Below are 13,652 nucleotides of genomic sequence, written 5' to 3' on the forward strand. Positions count from 1 at the left end.
CCCGTACAGAGATCGGTGTTCCGCTGTATCCGGAGGACACACCGGACCCTGGATCACGGTGCCGTGCACTCCCAGAGAGCACACACAGGCTAAAATGGCGGGCGCCGTTTATGAACGGCAACCCGCTCCTGCACTGCTCCCGTCCAGCCGTTTATATACATGGGCCAGACAGGAACTGGTTAAACTTTGATAACTAGATCTGAAAAGGCCATCTGTCACCAGAAGCATAGCTTGAAGCTTGTGGGCCCCAATGCAAAAGCTGACCTTGGGCCCCCATTACCTTCCACTGTGCGCCAAGATATGATAGCTATATGGCGGCTGTCTCTCTCTTCTCTCTGTATGGTGGCTGTCTCTCTCTTCTCTCTGTATGGTGGCTGTCTCCCTCTTCTCTCTGTATGGTGACTGTCTTTCTCTTCTCTCTGTATGGCGGCTGTCTCCCTCTTCTCTCTGTATGGTGACTGTCTCTCTGTTCCCTCTGTATGGTGGCTGTCTCTCTCTTCTCTCTGTATGGTGGCTGTCTCCCTCTTCTCTCTGTATGGTGGCTGTCTCCCTCTTCTCTCTGTATGGTGACTGTCTCTCTTCTCTCTGTATGGCGACTGTTTCTCTCTTCTCTCTGTATGGTGGCTGTCTCTCTCTTCTCTCTGTATGGTGGCTGTCTCTCTCTTCTCTCTGTATGGTGGCTGTCTCTCTCTTCTCTCTGTATGGCGGCTGTCTCCCTCTTCTCTCTGTATGGTGGCTGTCTCTCTCTTCTCTCTGTATGGTGGGTGTCTCTCTCTTCTCTCTGTATGGTGGCTGTATCTTGCTTCTCTCTGTATGGTGGCTGTCTCTCTCTTCTCTCTGTATGGTGGGTGTCTCTCTCTTCTCTCTGTATGGTGGGTGTCTCTCTCTTCTCCCTGTATGGTGACTGTCTCTCTCTTCTCTCTATATGGTGACTGTCTCTCTCCTCTCTCTTTATGGTGGCTGTCTCCCTCTTCTCTCTGTATGGTGGCTGTCTCCCTCTTCTCTCTGTATGGTGGCTGTCTCTCCCTCTTCTCTCTGTATGGTGGCTGTCTCCCTCTTCTCTCTGTATGGTGACTGTCTCTCTCTTCTCTCTGTATGGTGGCTGTCTCTCCCTTATCTCTGTATGGTGGCTGTCTCTCTCTTCTCTCTGTATGGTGGCTGTCTCTCTCTTCTCTCTGTATGGTGGCTGTCTCTCTCTTCTCTCTGTATGGTGGCTGTCTCTCTCTTCTCTCTGTATGGTGGCTGTCTCTCTCTTCTCTCTGTATGGTGACTGTCTTTCTCTTCTCTCTGTATGGCGGCTGTCTCCCTCTTCTCTCTGTATGGTGACTGTCTCTCTGTTCCCTCTGTATGGTGGCTGTCTCTCTCTTCTCTCTGTATGGTGGCTGTCTCCCTCTTCTCTCTGTATGGTGGCTGTCTCCCTCTTCTCTCTGTATGGTGACTGTCTCTCTTCTCTCTGTATGGCGACTGTTTCTCTCTTCTCTCTGTATGGTGGCTGTCTCTCTCTTCTCTCTGTATGGTGGCTGTCTCTCTCTTCTCTCTGTATGGTGGCTGTCTCTCTCTTCTCTCTGTATGGCGGCTGTCTCCCTCTTCTCTCTGTATGGTGGCTGTCTCTCTCTTCTCTCTGTATGGTGGGTGTCTCTCTCTTCTCTCTGTATGGTGGCTGTATCTTGCTTCTCTCTGTATGGTGGCTGTCTCTCTCTTCTCTCTGTATGGTGGGTGTCTCTCTCTTCTCTCTGTATGGTGGGTGTCTCTCTCTTCTCCCTGTATGGTGACTGTCTCTCTCTTCTCTCTATATGGTGACTGTCTCTCTCCTCTCTCTTTATGGTGGCTGTCTCCCTCTTCTCTCTGTATGGTGGCTGTCTCCCTCTTCTCTCTGTATGGTGGCTGTCTCTCCCTCTTCTCTCTGTATGGTGGCTGTCTCCCTCTTCTCTCTGTATGGTGGCTGTCTCTCTCTTCTCTCTGTATGGTGGCTGTCTCTCTCTTCTCTCTGTATGGTGGCTGTCTCTCCCTTATCTCTGTATGGTGGCTGTCTCTCTCTTCTCTCTGTATGGTGGCTGTCTCTCTCTTCTCTCTGTATGGCGGCTGTCTCTCTCTTCTCTCTGTATGGCGGCTGTCTCTCTCTTCTCTCTGTATGGTGGCTGTCTCTCTCTTTTCTCTGTATGGCAGCTGTCTCCCTCTTCTCTCTGTATGGCGGCTGTCTCTCTCTTCTCTCTGTATGGTGGCTGTCTCTCTCTTCTCTCTGTATGGCGGCTGTCTCCCTCTTCTCTCTGTATGGCGGCTGTCTCTCCCTTCTCTCTGTATGGTGGCTGTCTCTCTCTTCTCTCTGTATGGTGGCTGTCTCCCTCTTTTCTCTGTATGGCGGCTGTCTCTCTCTTCTCTCTGTATGGCGGCTGTCTCTCTCTTTTCTCTGTATGGTGGCTGTCTCCCTCTTCTCTCTGTATGGTGACTGTCTCTCTCTTCTCTCTGTATGGTGGTTGTCTCTCCCTTATCTCTGTATGGTGGCTGGCGCTCTCTTCTCTCTGTATGGTGGCTGTCTCTCTCTTCTCTCTGTATGGCGGCTGTCTCTCTCTTTTCTCTGTATGGCGGCTGTCTCTCTCTTCTCTCTGTATGGTGGCTGTCTCTCTCTTCTCTCTGTATGGCGGCTGTCTCTCTCTTCTCTTTGTATGGTGGCTGTCTCTCTCTTTTCTCTGTATGGTGGCTGTCTCCCTCTTCTCTCTGTATGGTGGCTGTCTCTCTCTCTCTTTTTTCTCTTTATGGTGGCTGTCTCTCTCTTCTCTCTGTATGGTGGCTGTCTCTCTCTTTTCTCTGTATGGTGGCTGTCTCCCTCTTCTCTCTGTATGGTGACTGTCTCTCTCTTCTCTCTGTATGGTGGCTGTCTATCTCTTCTCTCTGTATGGTGGCTGTCTCTCTCTTTTCTCTGTATGGTGGCTGTCTCTCTCTTCTCTCTTTATGGTGGCTGTCTCTCTCTTCTCTCTGTATGGTGGCTGTCTCTCTCTTTTCTCTGTATGGTGGCTGTCTCCCTCTTCTCTCTGTATGGTGACTGTCTCTCTCTTCTCTCTGTATGGTGGCTGTCTATCTCTTCTCTCTGTATGGTGGCTGTCTCTCTCTCTCTTTTTTCTCTTTATGGTGGCTGTCTCTCTCTTCTCTCTGTATGGTGGCTGTCTCTCTCTTTTCTCTGTATGGTGGCTGTCTCCCTCTTCTCTCTGTATGGTGACTGTCTCTCTCTTCTCTCTGTATGGTGGCTGTCTATCTCTTCTCTCTGTATGGTGGCTGTCTCTCTCTTTTCTCTGTATGGTGGCTGTCTCTCTCTTCTCTCTTTATGGTGGCTGTCTCTCTCTTCTCTCTGTATGGTGGCTGTCTCTCTCTTTTCTCTGTATGGTGGCTGTCTCCCTCTTCTCTCTGTATGGTGACTGTCTCTCTCTTCTCTCTGTATGGTGGCTGTCTATCTCTTCTCTCTGTATGGTGGCTGTCTCTCTCTTTTCTCTGTATGGTGACTGTCTCTCTCTTCTCTCTGTATGGTGGCTGTCTCTCCCTTATCTCTGTATGGTGGCTGGCGCTCTCTTCTCTCTGTATGGTGGCTGTCTCTCTCTTCTCTCTGTATGGTGGCTGTCTCTCTCTTCTCTCTGTATGGTGGCTGTCTCTCTCTTCTCTCTGTATGGTGGCTGTCTCTCTCTTCTCTCTGTATGGCGGCTGTCTCTCTCTTTTCTCTGTATGGCGGGTGTCTCTCTCTTCTCTCTGTATGGTGACTGTCTCTCTCTTCTCTCTGTATGGTGGCTGTCTATCTCTTCTCTCTGTATGGTGGCTGTCTCTCTCTTTTCTCTGTATGGTGGCTGTCTCTCTCTCTTCTCTCTGTATGGTGGCTGTCTCCCTCTTCTCTCTGTATGGTGACTGTCTCTCTCTTCTCTCTGTATGGTGGCTGTCTATCTCTTCTCTCTGTATGGTGGCTGTCTCTCTCTTTTCTGTGTATGGTGGCTGTCTCTCTCTTCTCTCTGTATGGTGGCTGTCTCTCTCTTCTCTCTCTCCTGCTGCTTTCTGCACATGCACACAAGGTGGGGGGCAGGCAGGCCACACTCTGAGCTATCAAAGCAGTAGGTTTTGTATGTAAAAGAGGAAACTCAGCTGGTTGTCTGACTTCCAGATCCACATATAAGCCCACTTCTTTCACCCAGCAGCTCCCAGTATGGCCTGCCTGCCCCCACCTTGTGTGCACATGCAGGGCTGACCTGGGGCAGGAGTGTCAGCAGGAGTTATGGGGAGGGGAGGGGTGGGGTGTGTCTGTTCTCTGCATGGATCTGTCCAGTGTCTTATTACCTCCTCAATGACAGCAGTACCAGCTCCTGGATGGTGCTCTCCTCCTCCTCCCTCATTCAGCCTGGTGACAGCTCAGTGTCCATCCCTGTCTGGTTGTCAGCACTGACACTTTCCTGTCCAGCAGAGCTGGCCTCACCCTGTCCTTCCTCCACTACTCTCCAGTTCAGGACATAAAAATGGAGCCAAAAGCTCAGAGCTCAGAGCTTTGCCCCTTATACTGACAGGAGGACAGCACAGGCCACCCTGGAGCATGAACAGGGTCACAATTGTGACCCCTGAAACCCCTGTTGCTATGCTCACGTTCCTCAGCAATAAACGCTACGCTATCATAACTCCCTGATGAAGCCACGTGACCTATGACGTAACGTGTAGGGGTGGGGCTACGACGTCACTCGGCACCAGAGAGAGCAGACAGCAGACAGCAAGTACATGCCTTGGCGGCCGACAGAGGCTTTAATGACACATACTGTTTTTAATCTATTTTAAATGTGAGTGCAATATAGATTGATTTTGGGAATAAAGCACTTTGTTTTAAGGATAAATCACTATGTCTCCAATTTCTCTTTATTGCTGAGCAACGAATAAAGAGGAGTAAAGCAAGTGATCTCTAACAGCTGAAGGAGGGATTAATCCCTGCAGGGATATCCAGCAAACAATGGGTTAGCCTTGTCATCCATAGGAAAGGACCTCACATCCATTCTATACTGCAACTATTCTGGCAGGTTCCAGGTTTCATGAACCACAAGCGTATATAGCCTATTTTATAGGCATAGAAGGAGGTGAGCGCACATTTTTACTGGTTGGAGGATTCACGGAAAGTCACCAATTGATGATTTATGAATCACTTGATCACTATTATTGGACTGTTTATTGATTGATGGGACTATTATTAAGAATACTTTGCTAATAATCACAATTTTAGCGTTTGATTTTTAATCACTGTCACTTTATTTGTTATATTTAATTTTGAATTTATGGTGTATGTTATCACAGATGGATTCATATATTTATTTACTATTGTGGTATTAGGGAGCGCTACATTTATAGGCATACAATTAGTTTGCACAGTTTGAGTTATGTGGTAAATGTTGGCGATCCAGTGAAGCACATTATAAAATGTTTTTTGGCTTGCAAGTTATACATATATATAAACACTCTGCAACAGCCTTTCTTAAAGAATAAGTTCAGCGTTTAGACAAAAATAATAAATGCACATTAAATTGCAGGTAAAAAAATGTGCATTCATTATTTTTGTCTACAGGAGCCTGGAAAGCATTGCACCAGTGATCAGTAGATTGCTGATGCCATGCAAGTCTCCTGCAGACCTGTCAGAATATCTGCTTGCTGTATGTACGGGATGTACGGTCAAGCAGATATTCTGACAGGAAGCTTTAATGAACTAGCACAGCGCTCAACAGCCCCTTGGTAGCTCATTGAGAACTACAAGCCCACGGCCACTAAGGCTGACAAGATTGCAGTTCATTCATTCACGGAAGTCCATGAACGAATGATGCGGCTGTGTGGGCGGAGCCCCGCACGGCCACGCTGTTTTTGAAATTTGACGGATAGTACAGGAATACTATCTGTCAGAGGGAGGGGGGGGGGGGGGTGGCGGGTGTGGCTAGTGGAACATGTAACGTGTTCGCAAAGGTGAACTTATCCATTAACATTTTTTTTTTACATGAAAGAACCCTTGAAAAAACATTCTAGTCTCAGGGAATCCCTGATGTTAATGACTGTATGTACAGCTCACAGTACATTGGTGTGATGGTCAATGCTCATTACATTAGTGGCCAGTGAAAGAACACACATCCTACAGATAGCTAAAAAGACCATTGGTCTCAGTGGACTTTCTTGACTCATTCCTCAAGAAACTGCTAGCAACCTCTGGAGGAACTCTAGGACTCCATGGAACCCTAGCTGAGAAAGGCTGCTCTACAGGGTATGTGATTACTCAATGCAAACTTTTGATTGGTTAGTGGCACAGACCAAACAGCAGCTAGTATTCAGCAGTCACATGTCCTGCATAAAAATCTATGCAATGCAGTGGATAGGGGAGATCAGGGAAGCACCACTAACCACATTTCACATTTAGAAATTTTGATATTTTGTCAGATCATGTCTCACACATTCTTTCCGTTATGGACAGATAATGTGGGGATCATGTTTTGCAGAGGGCCAGACACCAGCAAACCAACCTACAGCCATTCCACATATACAAATTGTGCCATAAATAAAAATATCTAGGCTATAAACACACGCATGCATATACAGTTGTGCTCAAAAGTTTGCATACCCTTGGAGAATTGGTGATATACAGTATGTACCATTTTTAAAGAAAACATGAGTGAGCAGGCAAAACACATTTCTTTTATTTCTTGTGGGATTCATATTCAACTGTAGGTCATAACAGAATGGCACAATCATAAAACAAAACATGGCAACAAGTAAACAAATGAAATGCCCCCTGTACAAAAGTCTTCATACCCTTAGTTCTTAATACTGTGTATTGCCCCCTCTAGCATCAATGATAGTGTGCAGTCTTTTCTAATAGTTGTCTATGAGGCCCCCAATTCTTGTAGGTGGTATAGCTGCCCATTCGTTTTGGCAAAATGCCACCAGGTCATGCAAAGTCTTTAGTCGTCTAGCACAAACTGCACGTTTGAAATCTCCTCATAGTGGCTCGATGATATTACAGTCAAAAGACTGTGATGATCACTCCAGAACCTTCATCTTTTTCTGCTATAACCTTTGCAGGGTTAACTTGGCCTTGTGTTTAGAGTCATTGTCCTGCTGCAAAAGACCAAGAGAGTCCCATGCACAGCTTTCGTGCAGAAGAATGCAAATAAAGTGATAGTATGTTCTGATAATATGCTGCATTCATCTTGCCATCAATTTTCACAAGATCCCCATGCCTTTAGAGCTCATACACCTACAAAACATCAGTGAGCCACCACCATGCTTCTCAGTGGGAACAGTATTCTTGTTGCTATATGCCTTGTTGACCCTTCTTCAAACATATCGCTTACGGTTGTGACCATAAAGCTCTATTTTGATCTTGTCACTCCAGATTACAGAAGCTGTGAGGAGTTTCAAGGTGTTGTCAGGCATATTGTGCTTGGGATTTTTGTGGCATTGGCGCAGTAAAGGCTTCTTTCTAGCAACTCAACTATGCAGCTCATATTTGTTCAAGTAGCATCATATTATGCTCCTTGAAACAACCACACCATCTTTTTCCAGAGCAACCTGTATTTATTCTGATGTTACCTATGGGTTATTCTTTGTATTTCAAACAATTCTTATGGCGATTGTGGCTGCAATCTTTTTTGGTCTACCTGATTTTGGCTTGGTATCAAGAGATTCATGAATTTTCCACTTCTTGTGACTGAACAGTACTGACTGGCATATGCAAGGCTTTGGATATCTTATATCCTTTCCCATCTTTATAAAGTTCCATTGCCTTATTACGCAGGTGATTTGACAGTTCTTTTCTGCTCCCCATGGCTCAGTATCTAGCCTGCTTAGTCCATCCATGTGGGAGCTAACAAACTCATCGACTATTTATACACTGACATTAATTGCAATTTAACCTCCCCAGCGGTCTGATTATGTCCATATTTCTGTGCTCAAAGCGGTACTTTTTTTGCATGGAAATATGTATTTTTTTATTGTAGGCCTGTAATTTTTAGGAATAACTCACTGAAATCCGTCCGAACAAGAGTCTAGTAAAATCCCGGGTATGTTACAATTTGACACACGAAATCATAAATTATAATTTTATAAATAATCATAAAAAATAATAATATAATAATAATAAATTTAATTCAATAATATAATCAAACCAAAAACACTGAAACTTGAAATTGAGTGCCAAGTTCGCACATCACTGAGCAAAGTCGCAAAATCGTTTTCAGTATCTGATGACGAATTTCCCCACGAATCATTATCACTCAATTCTGCACGTAGTTCTAATTTACTATCACTGTTCTCTAGCTGGTCTAAAACCGCTTTTGACCTAAAGGGACACTTTTTGGACACCATGGACGTTTCTCAGTTTCCAGGCAGAAAGAACAGTTAAAATGCAGGCAGGACACAAGACAAAGCAGTAGGGACAAAATGTATGTGAAATGGTTTGATACAGTAATGTTATACTATGTGATTTTAGTGTATTTAGTGAATTGCACTTTTTGTCATTTTCAAATTTCCCGCCGTTCCGTCCCCCATACGTCCTGACGCTTGCAGGGGACAGAACCCAGATGACAGATGCCGGCATTCACAGGAGGATATTGCCGGGGACACTGCAGGAGGGACATCGCGGGAGCGTAGGACAAGGTAAGTGATCGAGGGACAAAATGTATGTGAAATGGTTTGATACAGTAATGTTATACTATGTGATTTTAGTGTATTTAGTGAATTGCACTTTTTGTCATTTTCAAATTTCCCGCCGTTCCGTCCCCCGTACATCCTGACGCTTGCAGGGGACGGAACCCAGATGACAGATGCCGGCATTCACAGGAGGACATTGCGGGGACACTGGAGGAGGGACATCGCGGGAGCGTAGGAAAAGGTAAGTGATCGAGGGATCCTGGAGCAACGCCGCATGGTATTCCCGAGTGTAGCTCAGGGTTACCGCTTGTGGTACTGAAACTTTACCCCGAGCTACACTCGGGAATACCGCCAGGGGGTTTAAAAATCCCCAGATGTGGGAAATTAACCTGTAATTGCCATTTTAATCTGTGTGTGTCACCTTGTGTGTCTGTACCAAGGCCAATCCTTTCAGGGTAAACGTTTGATCAGGGCCATTTGATTGATTTCTGTTATCATTTTGATTAACCACTTCCCGACCGGCCGTTGCATATAAATGGCTGGACGGTGGCACTGCAGGGTCGGGTGGCCGTTTATAAATGGCCTCCCCGCACCCTGCTTGTGCGCGCTCCCTGGGAGCGCGCAGCACCGCGATCCGGTGCCCGCTGTGTCCTCCGGACACAGTGAAACACCGATCGTCGGACGGGAGCTCTGTACGAGGTTCCGATCATGTGATCACTGATTGGCCAATCAGTGATCACATGCAAAGTAGTAAGCAAGATGTCACTTGTGACATCATTGCTTACTACGTGTGAAATCTGTGAATGATCACAGGGGTCAAATGGTACAAGGCTGTTCACAACAGCCTTGTACCATGTGACAAGCTGTGACCAATCACAGCTCACTCAGTACTTCTCAATGACTGCAAGAATGCAGACAGAGAGAAAGAGAAATGATTGCTTTTACATCCTATATGGGTGTAAAAGCAATCAGTGTAAAAAAAAAAAAAAAAAATCTTCATCACCCCCCACAAGTAGTACAGTGTCACCATGGTGACCATGGTGTACTGCTAGGGTGACACTATGTAAAAAATAAAATAAATAAAATAAAAAATAATAATATAAAAAAATAAAATAAAAATGTAAAAAAAAATGTTTAAAAATTATAATTTTTGGTTATAAACTAATTTGGATTTTTTTTTACTAAAAAGATAACGGAATAAATTTTGGCAAAGATTTATGATGAAATATTATTTATTTGCAAAATTTAAAAAAAAACCACTTTTTTTCAAAATTTTTTGACATTTAATTTACATAGCAAAAAAAATAAAAATCCCAGTGGTGAATAAATACCACCAAAATAAAGCTTTATCTGTCTCAAAAAAATGGTAAAAAATTAAATTGGGTACAGTGTTGCATGACCGTGCAATTGTCATTCAAAGTGTGATAGCGCTGAAAGCTGAAAATTGCCCTGGTCAGGAAGGGGGTAAAAGTGTCCGGTCTGGAAGTGGTTAAAAAAGAAGCCAAAAAACTATGTCATAATAATTGGCTTCATATGATCACTATCCTTTAAAAAGATAGTTTTTTGGCATGATCAGTCATATTTTCAATATCAATGTCAGCATTTCATGATTCCTGCCAGGGTATGCAACCTTTTGAGCACAACTGTATAACTAAGCCCTAAAATATTCCTTATTCTATATACATGCACACAGTGACATATAACTAGGCAGTGAAACCTAAGGCAGGGCATCCCATAGGGCATTAACCAGATTATCACACCGTAACTTGACCCTTCTCTACTATGTAGAGAGAAATGAAAATAGCAGCTTGCCATATGGTCACGTGACCTGTCAACTTCTGATTGGGTGAGAATTGTTTTCCACCTGGAAATGATTAGACATTGTCACACCAGATGACATATTATGGCCACATCCAACTAGTCCCAGGGTTACCTAATTACAACCGCATCCTGGAGAGCATTGAGGGGATATTTGGAAGACAAAAGGTATTTCATGTTGGAGGGGTGATAATCTTCAGAAAGCCCTGTAAAGCACTAATACCCCATCACAGATCAGGAAAGCACCACTGACCAAAAACTAACATACAGAAACTGCGCCGGCTATAGAAATTGCAGATTCAGCATCAAGCACAGCAACAATTTGAATGCAAAATACTTACAAAAACATTTTTTTTCTCACATTTCGAAGGCTTCTACAAAAACAAAAATTCTAACTACATTTACAAAATGAGTGCTAATTATAATTATTACATCATATATTCCTTAAATATCACCATTACATCAACGGTACACAATCTGGCTAAGTGTTTGTGTGAAAGCCAATACCGTTTACAGTTACAGTGTATCTGCATCACACAGTGAAATGCATCCCAATAGGAATACATTGGTACACATATTAACAATGTAAATCTATATTAAAACAAGGCTAAATAAGGTCTTTTTAAACTAATTTGTATTTATTTCCACAAATAGATTATATCTTGAATGTCTTACTCAATTAGAATTGTTCTTTTCATTATTAATATTATTATTATTTATATTATTATTAATATGCAGGATTTATTTATATAGTGTCAACATTTTGCATGGCATTATTTATTTGCATCTTTTTTATGATCAGGGCAAATAAATGACTTACATTTCAGTGTGCATGAATTTTGTGCATTTATTGTTTCCCATTTAATGTTTTAAAAACTATTTCTTTTAGCATACATTGTAAGCATGCATTTTACTATAGATGAGTCCCCATTCATGATTTTTTGCACATTTACAGAAATCAGTAATAAGATTTCTATTTTATTCTATGGGGCCCATTCATAATTGAAGAAGTATGGGTGCTTTTTTGGGGGCAGGATCACATTTTTTGACCATAGACTTTAATGGGAGTGTCAGAAAAACACGCATCATGCACATTTTCACACCTAACAGCCATTCTCCCCCTTCTAGTAATCCTCTCTCTTTTCAATGGCCTATACAAAAATTCTTAAACCTGAAAATGTGCAAAAACTTGTATAAAAAAAAGGCTTAAAAATACATGAAGAAGAAGCTGATGTTGAAGTGTGAGCAGGGGCGGACTGACCATTTGGAAACTTGGGCACTGCCCGAGGGCCCGGGGTCAGTAGGGGGCCCCATGAGATGCCCCTGGTACCTTTTTCATAGGCTTTTTTGAGTTTGGGCAAGGACACAGGGGCCCCATGATCCCCTATTGTCCGGGGGCCCCATGATTTGTCAGTCTGCCCCTGAGTGTGAGCCTAGCCTTAGGGTGGATTTTGCTTCATTTTTGTGGGTTTTAGAGCCAATTTATACCTATGCATTTTAATGCATGTGTATTAATGTCTTAGATTGTAAGCTCCAAGGAGCAGGGTCCTCCTAACCAGGGGCGGACTGACCATTTGGAAACTCGGGCACTGCCAGAGGGCCCGGGGTCAGTAGGGGGCCCCATAAGATGCCCCTGGTACCTTTTTCATAGGCTTTTTTGAGTTTGGGCAAGGTCACAGGGGCCCCATGATCCCCTATTGCCCGGGGGCCCCATGAGTTGTCAGTCCGCCCCTGCTCCTAACCCTCTTGTATTGAACTGTATTGTTGCTGTATTGTCTCCCGTTATATTGTACAGCGCTGAGCAAACTGTTGGCGCTATATAAATCCTGTATAATAATAATAATATTAATGCACATCAGCAAGTATACACAGGTTAGTCGTTAAATGGTGATCGTTCATTTTGTGTGGTGCATTGACTTGCATTATTACTTTTTAATGAATTTAAGCCTTTTCTGGGGTCTAGCAATGTGAGTGGCAGTGCATGAAAATGCATATTTGTCGACAACGCATGTAAAAATACACAGAAAGGTGTCATTTCAGCCTACAAGCTGCGCATGTGCATTAAAATGTAGCATAAGGAGAAAAATATATTAAATGTGCTTTTTAAAGACTACAGTGTACCTTGCAAGAATGTCATAGATTGTTAGCTAATCTGATGCTGGTCATTTCACCATTTAAGATCACAGTATTTCATGCATAGATAATCCTTTGTATTGTCATTGCAGGAAGGTTAACCCCTTCCGATCATTATATTACATGCATAGATAGATTAACCTTTGCAGCATAGTTGCAGTTAACTTGACACTTTAGCTACATAGCATTTCATGCAGAGACAGTTAACCCTTAGCAGGCTGATCCCTTATATCTCAAGCATATTTTATGCATTGATTGATTGCCCTTTGCAGTTTTGCAGCAGGTAACCTGCCCCTTTAATGTCAATGTATTCCATGTATAAAATGTGAACCGTTTGTAGGTAAAGTGCAGCTCTTCCCAGTATCCCTTAATAGGTTATTAACCCTTTCCTTGTTTCACCCCAGAGGACTGCCCCCAGTGCGAATACGAATTAGGGAACGGCCTGCAGTAACATTTGAATAAATATCATTTTCCTTTCGAACGGTATAAGTACCATTCTGATCAAAATAAAGATGTCTGATTGGTTGTAACCCTCTTTTTAATTTTTGGATTACCTGCTGAAAGCTGTAAGTTGCCAGCTCCTGTGCCCAGCTCCCTTCTTCCACTTGCGACTGGAAGAAAACGACCCCCACACCTGGGGCAGCAAAACTGAGAACCTAGGGGGAAGAAGGGGGGCTGCGGAAAGGTCAGGGGGAGGGGGAACACCCACTCTTTTATGTTGGATTCTGGCCTCCCCTACTGTCCAGAGACAGCATAGACATTGCTACAGACTACAGGCGAGTGTTCCATAGGCATCTATAACAGAGAGCTAACACTCAGACTTTTTTTTTTAATTAGCATGATGCAATTGTGTTTATTATGTTTATAATAACTTAGTCACATTCTAATCAAGTACATAAACAAATTGATGTAAATTAAACATCAGATGTCATCATGCAGCTTTTTCTTTTTTTGAACGATATGCGATCCATCCTGATGGTCCTTGGCTGGTTGTTATAGGCAATTTCTTAATAATTATACTTTTAATTCAGAGCATTTGTTTGCAATTTGAGCACTAAAAATAT

The 13,652-nt window shown here is 43.5% G+C and overlaps 2 protein-coding genes across 3 annotated transcripts in view; one reads left to right on the forward strand and one right to left on the reverse strand.

Annotated features, from left to right (window-relative positions):
- The window catches only part of PRR33 (proline rich 33), a 39,003-nt gene extending 25,744 nt beyond the window's left edge, over nt 1-13,259 (reverse strand). Inside the window, exons 1-2 of one of the 2 annotated variants that reach the window (XM_089655064.1) lie at nt 13,143-13,256; nt 10,797-10,829 (exon numbers count right to left, since the gene is read on the reverse strand). The gene's annotated coding sequence lies outside the window, so the exon portion shown is untranslated. Of the gene's footprint in view, nt 1-10,796; nt 10,830-13,142 lie in introns of both variants that reach the window. The other variant, XM_089655065.1, reaches the window with a different exon arrangement.
- LSP1 (lymphocyte specific protein 1) overlaps nt 1-13,652 on the forward strand; it is a 156,757-nt gene that overhangs the window by 134,725 nt on the left and 8,380 nt on the right. The window lies entirely within an intron of this gene.

Source organism: Staurois parvus, unplaced genomic scaffold (assembly GCF_062004578.1).
Source record: "Staurois parvus isolate SC_StPar_1 unplaced genomic scaffold, SC_StPar_1.0 ptg000818l, whole genome shotgun sequence".
NCBI lineage: Eukaryota > Metazoa > Chordata > Amphibia > Anura > Ranidae > Staurois > Staurois parvus.